Here is a 12,553-nt window from a genome sequence, read left to right on the forward strand (position 1 = left end):
AACAAGGCAGTTAGTATTGGGGCATACTGACCTCGGTGAGCTTTAGGGTATGATGAGAATTTATGAACTGGAGCAGTGTGTTCAGATTCGGGTCTGCATTCTTCACAACATAAGATGACATAATTGAAAATGCTTTTATCCTTTAATATTTCAACCTACTGAACAACTTTCCAAACTAGTATACTGTACATGACTACATAAAAAAAATCTAATTTATATATATATATATATATATATATATATATATATATATATATATATATATATATATATATATGTGTGTGTGTGTGTGTGTGTGTGTGTGTGTATTAAGTATTGTTTATTTAAGGGTTATTTTTATTTTTATTATTAAATTTCTGTATAGACGCACTTTATAAACAAACATAAAAATACAAAAAATGTTTTGACCAATAAATAGGCTATCGTATTAAACAAATTGTATACATTTAGAATATTTAAACTACTTGTGACAGCTTGTCCCAACATTAATGTGCCAACATAAGTAGTTTCGCACAAATCGCTTGAAACCATCAAAACATCTGCTAGAGAAAACACACGTGTCTAATAGGACTTTGACTCTAAACTTCGTCTTATGATAACAAGCCCCGGTCTCCTCAACATACAGTATGAGCAGGTCATACTCTTTAATGCAATATAAAACCTACAACGTTATGCAATTTTAACTGCTCCGACTCTCCTATAACATCATTTCTGGTATATAACAGACTTCTCAAAAAGTACTTTATGTTTGTCTTTGGTCAGCAGTTTGCACAGGTGTTTAAGGTAAGACTCACGCTTCTGTTATCTATCAGTCGCTATGATTTCAATCAGGCTCGTGTAAACAAAACGCCGTAAAGATGTTCACACCAGTCCGCCCCATTACTTCATAACAGACGTGTTTGTTTCATATAGGCCTCCTAATAACTACACAGTGTTGCATAGTTAAACGAAATATCCCTAAATTTATTTCCGCTAGACTGTATTGCGCAATCGCTTGCTGAGAGATGGGACGCTTCAATACAAAGCGAAATATAAACACAGCGCGTGTCGTCCGAGATTATATACCACATAAACAGGCAAATAGCGAAGAAAAGGCCATATAAATGAAAATAAGTGGATCATTAAGTTTCGGAAGATGGAGGTTTAAAAGCGCTTTCTTACCTTTGTAAAACAGCTTTGAGTGAGGACGTGCTCGCGTGCCTCTGCCTCCTCCAGTGACGCTGCAGGTGCCGCGCGCGCTCTGCGTCAATAACGGCAACTGGCCTTTGCTAATTTTACAAGATCTTTTCTCTCTTTAAGCAACTGCAGCTCCCTGTCGCAATAAGGATGCTGTCGTCTGTACGACACGATCCCCCTTCCTCACTCTGTCTCTATCTTCCTTTCATAATAGCCTCAATTATTTCCCTCCTCCCACTGCCTCTCTCTCTTCACCTTCCTCTCTTCTCCCTCAGTCTACATTTGATACAAATGAGGGAATACGATTAATGCAACACAGTGAACGTACACAAAGAAGGTAGGTTTCCTCAAAGGAGGTAAAATGTGTACCCTTCCCCCACTAGTCCACACACACAAATACACACCCCTTCACACCTCGCTAATGAAACACCAATGGCACAATATGCAAACCACACCGTCCGTCTTTGTTCATGTTGTTATTCCCGGGACCACTGATTCATAAAGACTCAATAATAAGAAGAATAATGTTTGAACAATATTAACTCCTGCATGCAATGTTTCTCACTGAAATTAGCAAACCACGAAAATACAGCCCCACTCATTTGATTCTTGGACTGAAGTTTTGTTTCTTCCCATATGACAGAAAAATCACAAATGAGATCCCTTTTATTGTGTCCTAATGTTTAGCCTTCACAAAAGAACAATTTGCATGAATTTTTAACACTTTCAAATCAAGCAGCTTTTTTTTGGTCAATGTAGAAAATTACCACAACCTTAACCCGTAGCAAAATCTGTGCATGGAAATCTTTTGCACTGACAAAACTCTTGATTGTGTGGATTCCTATAAAAAATTACTAGATTTTTGTTGAGAAACATTAAATGTGACCGCACCTTTAAGCACCACAGTAATAGTTATGAACTTCCAAATCAAGAACCAATGGGCACCTGCTTCTCAGAAGTTCCCTCTGAAAAAATCATAAAAGCTCCTTACAGTGTATTTGCAATAAAAATCATATCACAATATTAAAACCAACAATCTATTAATTTCATAGTTCTAAACTTTTATTGTGTGTGAAAATCTATCTCATATGTGTCTATTTGTATTCCTCTTGAGGAATTAAAGGAGAAACATTTGCAACGAAGCAGATTTTCTTGAAACTTTCTTGAAACACATCAAGGCTCATAAGCAATAAAAGAGCAACATCAAAGCAATACAATTTTTCTTTGGGTTTTTCTTAAACTTTTTATTTGTAATAGCCTATTTGTAGTCAAGTAAGATCTATAGAAAAAAATACATTATTGGTAGGAAAAATGATTAATAAATCTACTAAGCCAAACTTAGACTATCACTCATTTTATTAAATGCCAAAGAATAGTTTCTTTAGAACAGATCAAAAATAAACAGCATATAAATGTCATCCAATTTCTTCTTTATTTAATAGTTGGTTTTGTAAAATTGGAAGGTGGAACACAAATATACAGACATAATATGATTACAAAACTAGTTTCAGGCAAAATTAGCTCAAGGGCCTAATTCGGTAATAAACTAATCTTGAATGTGAACACAAAATGCAATGAGAGAAGCGTGGCACAGATGAAGACAAAGAGATTTGTTAATTGATCTCGTTGTCTCAGCATCAAGTCATGAAAGGAGAGATTAAATAGCTGTCAGGCCGTGGCAAATGATGCTGGAACACGATGGTTTAAAATTAATTTATTCTACAAGATTCCGGGAAGATCGGACTCCTCATTCTCCCCTGGCTCTCTTGTACACAGACAAGGGGATGTGATCGTTTTTTCAGTTTTTCCCTTGTCCCCAGAGACTGACACTGTCCATCTAATCTGGACCTCACTAGGCCAGTACTAAGAGCCTAGACCCTGACTGACTGCACACCGGTCCCTGGTGTCGTATTAATTTTCATTTTGACTGCTGGAGCCTCTACAAATCTCATCAATGCTGTCACAGACTGTGGCGGCGTGCATGTGATTCAGGAACCGAGCCTATGTGTGTGTCCGCCTGCCTGATGTGATATTTATTCTGATTCTCTTTGTTCAGGCCATGTAATGAATAACTATTGATGTCAGAAGAAAAACTGTCACTCAGTATATATTTATGTGTTGCTAACAGAACAGAAAAGGTACAGATCTTTATGGCCCTTTGCCAAAATAAAACTTGAGTTTTATGCTCTTAAACACAAAACAAAGACAACATTTTGTCTTAAAGATACACAGTTAAAAATATATATATTTTTTTTTTTCACAAAATAATTTTTGACCTTTTGATGCATAAAACAGCATTTTATTAAATCACAAAGATTTGGAAAATGCTTTTCCATGATGCTTCATGCACACCAATAGTCGTATCCACCTGCAACATAACAAAAAACAACTTACAAAGCCACATGAATTGAATATTATGCCGATAGTGTTTCTGTCTGGTCATTCCTGGCTTACTGTAGCGGCTGGCTCCAAACCCTCTGTAGACAAGCTGAGTTCCATCTGTTGCTTTCAGAAGGATCAATAGTTGTGATTTCTAATGATGTCTAAAAGCTCTGGGTAACTTGAGTATTCTGCCCAAGGCCCCAGTACTTGCCTTCAGCTGCCATTGAAGAACAACCCTCATGCCCATGTAGAGGTCACCCAATCTACTAGACTGATTAAATGCTCAGTTCTTATTGTGTATTGCTAAAATCGGAGATTAGAGAGTCATTCCAAAGTGTTAACTCCTTATATGCAAATCGACTGTTTAAAATCAATGCAAAAATAAAAAATGTAACATCCCAGGTGTTTCTTAATGTTTAGATTTCAAAAAAGATGTCAATATGCAAACGATCACATTAATAAATATTACTTGTATGTGCCTGAGCTTGACTACAGCATAATTCTAATAGTCTGGCAGAAAAAATAATAATAACTTGATAAAGTATTCTGTCCTCTATACATCCAATCGATGGAGCCCTTTTTGTTCTGTTTCCTTTTCCGCATCTCCAGGCAAAAGGGACAATTAGCATTTAGATGGGGAGTACTCTCATATAGCCCAGACACTACATGGATGGCCTTTTCTCGAAAACTCTTCATTCCCTGGGGACACAGAATCAGTGGCGACAGCCTAAAGCAGCACTGCCACTCTTACCTGAAGCATGGCACCTGCACACTATCCTCTAGGGACTGTCTGTCATATCTCTTAAATGGGCTTCATGGCCCCTAGCTGTATACTGTATGTATATGTGTGTGTATGTGTGTGTGCATGACTTGAGCATAAACAGAGTTGATCAGAGGTCCTGCTGGGCTCTGCCTGTCAGCCTGCAACAGTCTGTAAACACATTCCCAGAGCAACAAGACATGTAGACCAAACTATATGGTTCATTAGTCATGCTTAGAGTATCACTGGAGAGAAGCAGATTTTTTATCAGTTTATTTTAAATTTGTATGTATTTATATATTATTTTTATTATTATTACATTAGATATATTAATAAAAATTATATTAGATAAATACACATATCAGTATAATGTGCTGCTGAGATATTTAGGCTTCAGAATAAGACATAAATATGTCTGGCATGTATCCACCAGAGATCACCAGTTGGTTTTTGTTACATCTTGCTCTTGAATTGTACACCGTGCTCTATTTCTTGAACATGACATCATTCTCACAGCGCACATCAGAGGGGTGTGGGCAAGATTGCCTGAGAAGAGCTGTTTATCCATGCCACCCGGGGACAAAAGGAAAACTAAAAAACCTAAAGCTCAGAGCAGTTGTAGCGTCTTAACCTTTAGAAAATGTCAGGCCAGGCTGCCTGCTATAGAACAGAAAATCCCTGCACTGGGAATTTAGGATATGCGGCAGCAGTCGTAATGCCATCTGCCTGAGGGGCATATTGTGACGGCTCGCCAGGGCCCAGTGTGGAGCATGTGATGTGACGCTGACTCAGTACACACCTGCCTTAAAACAGCCGGGATGCACAGCAATAATCAGATGAAAAATAAGATGATACAAAATAAAAAAATTCAATAGGCCAAACCATTGTGGAGAAATAGCCTCATGTCCACTTTTGCATGCTTTTCGTAGAATTAGTTCACATGCTTTTCAGAAACAGTATGATTAATCAACTGGAATTCCATAACTTTTTGCCATGGTCTGAAGATGATCTGGTTAAAATTTCAGGACAATCGGTTCAATAGCCTAGGACGAGTTCGAAAAAGTAGTTTTTACGAACAATTGAAAATACCGAAAAAATTAAGCCTTAGAATTTATTTTGTTATTTTTGTGTCCTTTTGAATCGCCATGAGCCAAGGAATCAGAGGAATTTTTTTTTTTTTTTTGTGGTTAATGGATCTTTTTTTTTTTTTTTTTTTTTTTTGAAAGTTTAGACAAGTGGTGGCGCTAGAAAGTTTGAGTTAGAGACTCCAAATTTGTTATGGTAACTTTTCTCACTGTCCTCTATCAGTGTGCCAAATTTCACACTTGGCTTTCTTCATTTTACCACTGGCTCCAGGAAACACAATAGGTTATAATTAAAATCCTCTGTAGAGAAATGTGTGTTCATACTGAGCTCTAGATAGATTACAAAATTAGCCATGCAAACAGAATTAATCTTTGTCATTTGAAGCAGCATGTGCAGATGGTTGCATATGTAATTTGAGTCTGATTAATTCTTTAGTCCTGGTGTGCGTATTGAAAATGTAATAAAATTCTGACATGAAAAGGATGAAAGTTCAGTGATGGCCACAAGAGCAGTAGATTGAGCCACCTGGACCCTAAACAGACCACACATCTCGGCTCTTATCACGGGGGATGAATCCCACAGGACACGACCCATTAAACCCCATTATCTAGATAGAGAGAATATGAGAGAGCAGGACCATTGATCCATCAAAGGAGTGGGGAGGAGAGATGGCTATCATCTCTTGTCTGCTGGCTGATCTTCCTGGGGAGGCTGACATTTTTGGAGGTCCTCAGAAGTCTGAAGGTGACACCGCTTTGTCACGAGACAGCTGCTTTGTGTCCATCTGATGAGGGGCTTGGCCAAAACATCCGGGCATCAACCATTTCTCAAATGAACATCGACTTTAACTGGGCCAGATCCCTTTTCCTGATCTCATTCTCCACCACTAAAGAGAAGACTTTTAATTGTAGAATGAGTTCATTTCAGCATGGTGCCATGTGAGAAGCTTGAAAAAATGAAAGTGATGTGCAAGCTCTATGAACTGTGTATTCAGAGGAGAGACGTGGTTCAGATGCCAAGATAAAAGAATCCCTTTGCGTGACGATTTGCAAGATAGACAGAACTGCAGAATGCACTTGCTTTCCATGCATATTATTTCAATTCACAACTTCTCTCTAGAAAGAGTAAAGCTGGTGAATGAGTCAACCTGCAATTTTTCCTCATACTTTATTACTGTACTTTGGTACATCACCATTCAAAATCGAAAGGCTAGATTCTTTTTAAAGAGATTAATACCTGTATTCATCGAGGATGCATTAAATTGATCTGAATGTCAGTAAAGACATTAATAATGTTACAAAAGATTTCCATTTCAAATAAATGCTGTTCTTTTCAGCTTTCTATTAATCAAAGAATCCTGAAAAAAAAAAAAAAAAAAAAAAAATATATATATATATATATATACATATTAGAATAAAATGATCATGTATCACTGAAGCAATGGCTGCTGAAAATCAAGCTTTGCCTTCACAGAAATAAATAATATTTAAAAATATGTTAAAATAGAAAGCAGTTATTTTTACAGTGAATATTTTTAATACATTTATTTCATACTAAGTACAGTTAAAATCTATTAACTTGTTTACTGATGTATCCCTTGCGACGCACTGATATAAAAATTACAACTTGTCGTAAAATGCATTAATATTAAGCCCAAAATGTGTGTTAATGTCACTATTGATGAGGATTGTATGATCTTTGAATAATATCGGTCTTTAGCAGACTTTCAGTATACTATAACTACAATAGCGAGTGTTTTTTTTTTTTAAGCATGCAAATGCATTTGTAGTATACTAAGCCTGAAGTAAATATTTTTACTGTAATTTTGGTCAAATAAATGCAGTCCCATAATATTATTATATTACTAGATTTACAATGGCACAAATAAATCCAAAGATGAACTTGCCTTCATGTCTTACTATCTTCATATACTTCCTAAAGTGTAATTTTAATGTTTCAGATCCACTGTGCACCATTGCTCTTTGAAAATTGTTCAAGTGATCTATTACCCAATTTGTATCGCCTTCATTTTGTTACAGACTATAAAAATAATTTACTGATAATAACTAAAACAATAAATGTGCAGTTTAAAAGTGAAACAGGTAGAATAAATGGTCCCGGGCTCCCTGCTCACATCAGAAAACCCAATTATCTGCTGACTTAGAAAACACCAGATGACAGCAGAAGTAATGAAATGCGTATCTGAAAGATTAAGATCTCTGACTTTGAGGACCTTAAATGAATTATTAATAGCATATGTATTTATTTTAGACCCCCTTCCCTTCAGTGGGGGGATTAGCTTCTCTTCATTTCTTCATGCTCAGTGGCGATGGCACCGTAGCGTCAAGAATGGGAAAAGGGAAGAAAGGTGTGTCTCTGTGACATGTGAGCTAATTGACTTCCAGTGGCATCCACCCGTTGTGCCAGCTGGGGCTGTTCAGTCTGATCTGCTTTCATTTGGCCTCAGGGTGCAGAAACCCCCCTTCTCCTGTCCTCCTTTGGACGGAAGGACAGAAGGATGGAAAACATCTTTCCGTTGTGCATAGCATTAGCATTATATTGGTCTACCGCTCTGGTCAGACGCCTTAAGTGGCATCAATTATTGAGAGCTTGATGAGTGATGGAAGCTGTAGCTTTTAAGCACAGAGTGCTGCCTGACGTTCAGACCAGGCCCGTTTGACAAATGAACTGTAATAAGATTACTCATGGCTGCTTTTTGTTTTTCCTCCTTGATTAATGATCAGTGGGTGACAAATGTTACGTCTCTGATTAATGTCGAACGGCAGAAAGACATTTATCACAATACAGCATCACTGGAATCTCTGGCAGTTTCGTAATGTATTTATTCTTCTTTGTTTGCTTACATGATGGTGGATAAACTATGATTCAATGGTTTACTGGTAAGTAAAAAATGATTAGAAACCCAGTCTTTGTGTTAATGATGTATTTTTTAACATATTAAAAAACACCAAGTTGAAAATGTTTCCTATACACATTTAATACACTTTAATGCACATAAAAATATTCAGTTATGTCTTTCAAGATGTAAATAAATTGAGCGCAGCGTTAGTTCAGTCAGGCCACGGAGGCAAGGCTGTGAACAGCTGATGCGGTCATCGCTCCAATCACTATCACTCTCCTATTAGACACGGGACATATGTACGTGGCACCACTGCTCAGTAAGTATGCTCAAATGGCTCGCAACCCTCCCTCCGTTGTCTTCTTTGTTTCAGATCACTAAGGCTTCCAAAATCTTAGCGGGCATGGACCTCACTGCTGAGAGACACCCATCACCATAACCAGGCTACAGGATAGACGTCCCACTGCCATATCTACATGATTATCACTGTTTGCTTTAAAGACATTACTAAGAGTCTTAATTGTCATGCATTTCCAAGCTGATGGTTCTGGGAGGTTAATGTTAAAGCTCCTGTATGTTCAATTATTCTGGGAGCAAGAACCCCCATAAGGAACCATATCGCCAATGATAAATTGTGTTCAATAAACTCAAGTTAACTTGCCAAAGTGGTTCCTGTCTGAACTGTTTGTTTGTTTGAATCAATGAATATCATAAATATGCATTGGAGCTACTCCATTTGACCTATTTGAACTTTCTTTCCTTTTAAAAGAGGGGTAAATAGACTTTAAATAATTAAATAAATAAATAATATTAAATAAATAAGATTATACAATTTGCAGTTTAAGGCATGATTTACAAACAAATGTTTTTTTTTTATATGATTTATATAGTAGGCTATAATATAATATTTAAAGTCTGCGTGGACCGAAGTTGCAGTCGACTTTATTTCAGTGTTGTGATGTATTTCCAGCTGGAACGGAATATTGAATAGAGGACATGGTTTTATGTTTGTGCTCCTCCTCTCTGTCTCTCACCAATAGCAGTCTAATCGTTGGAGGGGCGTGTTTGAGGATGTTCTACCCATCCGTCAAACTGACATCATCAGAAAAGGAATGCCATTCCAGAGCGGAAGTAAATGTTCAGATTTTGATGAAAGATTGCAAAGACAAGAAAAACATTTCAGCAGATTAACTTGCATGGATTAATTGTTTACATCAAGACAAACAATGTGTGCTGTAAAGTAAATACAGTCAGTTTAGATTTCAAGCAGACTTTAAATAATATTATTATTGTTATTATTAACGTAGTTTTAGTTTTGGACAAAAAAAGATGACTGTGATGTCATTGACCCATAGATGTATTGGATATATCCAAAGTGACATTGTGTTTGATGTATGTCATACCTGTACACACACTAAAGCAGGCATTTCATTTAGTGGACGGAGAATGTCTGATTGCATATGGTGCACTCAGAGAGATTGAGTCTGGAACAGATGTCACCTGACAGACAACTGTGTGTCCATCAGCGAGGATCAATACTGGTCATGTAATTTATTTTGAGAGGGACAGTAAGAGAACAAGGCATGTTTATAGCCTTTCTAGTATAGACAACAAAACTAGACACTACAACCAATAACTGTTTTTCAGTCAGGAGCACTCCACTGCTTGATTAAGATTATTGTAGAGGTCTTGAAATGTATTTCTTTTTCTTTTTGTGGCAGACTTTGCTCTGAAGGATTTAGATTCTGAACTGAGGTTTGAAACCCCCAACACAATGATGTAGTATGTTCAATTTTAAGATCAGTAGGGGAGCATAGAATGGTTTATTATTTAAAGGGAGTAGCTCTAGCTCTGAAAACTGATATGAAACAACAGAACACAACAGAAACCGTGACAAACTGCTCATATTTGCATTTCATAAGATATATAATAAAACATATTTGAATATTTTTGAAAATATAACATATTCCTGTAATAGCAAACTTACTAGAATATGATTAAAAGCATAATTACAAGTAGATTTAACAACTGTCATCTGTAAAGTGGTCGACTTTGCTGAACAGTTATTAGTGATTTTATTTCCCTCACAAAGAAGCAAAGAGCTAATGTTTGCAGTTTACAGAGTGGACAGTTTGCCTGATATATGTCTGAAATATGGAGAATAATCAATAAACACAAATGGATTCATTAAAGCATCATGAAGATGGATGAGTTCGAAGCTAAGTGTTCATTGTCAGGTCTGTTTCACACCACACATGTAAGCAGGTTTTAAGATGTGCATCTGTTTTGACGCCCATGTTGTTTATTACACACAATGTGCGTGTGTGTGTGTGCGCGTCTGTGTGTGTGTACACAAATATTAGTTTGTTGTTAGTGTTGTATTAGTTGGCACTGTATTTGTTGCTAAATAAATAAATTAATGAATGTATAAATAAACAATAATATGTATTTATCAGGCACGTGCACAGGTAGGGCTCAACCTGTGCAGAGCACATGCCCTTTTTGCCTTACACTCCGAAGTGCCCTTTTTTGGTGGTGTTTTTTTTTTTTCAATGCTATTGGTCACCCTTTACATCTGTATGTCTGTTTTACAAATATTTAGCAAATGAAAGTTCCTTAAACGAGCTTGTGTAAATCTAATTTGATCCTCAAGCTGTCAGTAAGCTGATAACTCCGCCCCCCTCTATATTCATTGAATCAACTGAAGTTCCACAGCAGCCGCACAGTAGACAACAGCTGAGCTGAATGGTTTTGCGAAGGGTAAATATATATCTTGTTGTTTGAATAAGTACTACTAAACACTATATCTATAAAGGCTCATATTTTATTTATTTGATGTCTGACTCACTCACTGACTGAGACATGTGGGACGTCGCCTGAGAGAGAGGGCTAGCATTTGCCATCTAGTCATAGACAATACAAAACCAACACTTAAATAGCCTGTGCATACAGTAGCATTTCATCTTTTATAAAATGCGATTTTGGCCAAATGCATTTTACCACAGGAAAAACTGAGCGCTCCGTCTATATAGCTACAAAAACTATTTTGTAACCTGTAGTTAGATGAAAATGTAATGTGATGCCGGCAGCGGCAGACCGTCGCCGTTTTAATGACAAAAAATAAATAAATAACATTTGCACGCATTCGCTGGTCAAAAACTATATATTGATAAGTAATACAACAACATATAATTAGTTTTTAACCATCGGAAAATCATAACAGGTGCGCACCCGCGCTGTTTCGTACTGGAACTTACACAAAGCGACGAGTGATCCTCATCACCTAGATAAATATATTTCTAAGAAATTTCTTCTTTGATTTATGATTGCTGATACACTTAATTTATTAACATTTAGGCTAATCATCTTATGGTATACTATCCATATACTCTCTGTATAAAATGTAGTAAAACATGGTTTTACTACAGTAATGTAGTAGTAACTAAAAAAAATTACAGAAGATCACTGTGAAATCTTTATCTTATAAAATCTTAATTTTATCATGCAGAATGTAGTTCATGATTCATTCCAAGGCTTCGTTTATTTGATCCAAAATACAGCAAAAACAGTAATATAATGTAATATTTTTACAATTTTAAATAACTGTTTTCTATTTGAATATATTTTAAAATGTAAATTATTTTTGTGAAAAAATTTTTCAGCATCATTACTCCAGTTCAGTACTCTTCAGTGTCACGTGATCCTTCAGAAATGCTTTTCACTGCAACTGTACTTTTCACACTATTTTTATTTATTTTTTCATTGCTGGCTTATTTTAGGGAAAGTGTAGTGAATAAGAGACCTTCAAGAGACCAACATCCCTGGTCCACCACAGTATCAAATTTTTGCCAGGAAGGCGGATACATGTTGGATATGTTATAGTAACGGTATGGCTATAGTTTTTATAATCTGGAATTGAGTTGGACATAATTACTTAAATTATATTTCAAAAAAGTTTGTCAAAAATACTTGACTCATTGCTCACCTTCCCCTGTTCTCAATGTCATTCATAATAATGTTAACCAAATAATACAAATTAGCCTATGAAACCAAACAGAATAGCTAAAAAAGAGAATATATATAATTGATATAAAAAAAAGGGAGGGGGTGCCCTTTTTCAGTTTCAGCACATGCCCCTCAAAAGGTCTGTGCACGGCCCTGGTATTTATCAATTCTATTTGTTAGTTTTTAATTGCAGAAATCTGTGATGGGTTATGTGTTTGTATTCTGAATTAGAATTATTTTTATATTCATCATGCGATATTTGGTCATGGGTATTTAGGGGCTTC

The 12,553-nt window shown here is 36.3% G+C and overlaps 1 protein-coding gene across 1 annotated transcript in view; it reads right to left on the minus strand.

Moving 5' to 3' along the window:
• LOC128022349 (contactin-2-like) overlaps window positions 1-1,476 on the minus strand; it is a 36,328-nt gene extending 34,852 nt beyond the window's left edge. The window contains exon 1 of the mRNA XM_052609779.1: window positions 1,162-1,476. The gene's annotated coding sequence lies outside the window, so the exon portion shown is untranslated. The remainder of the gene's footprint in view (window positions 1-1,161) is intronic.
• Window positions 1,477-12,553: the final 11,077 nt, after the last annotated feature.

Source organism: Carassius gibelio, chromosome A11 (genome assembly GCF_023724105.1).
Source record: "Carassius gibelio isolate Cgi1373 ecotype wild population from Czech Republic chromosome A11, carGib1.2-hapl.c, whole genome shotgun sequence".
Taxonomy (NCBI): domain Eukaryota; kingdom Metazoa; phylum Chordata; class Actinopteri; order Cypriniformes; family Cyprinidae; genus Carassius; species Carassius gibelio.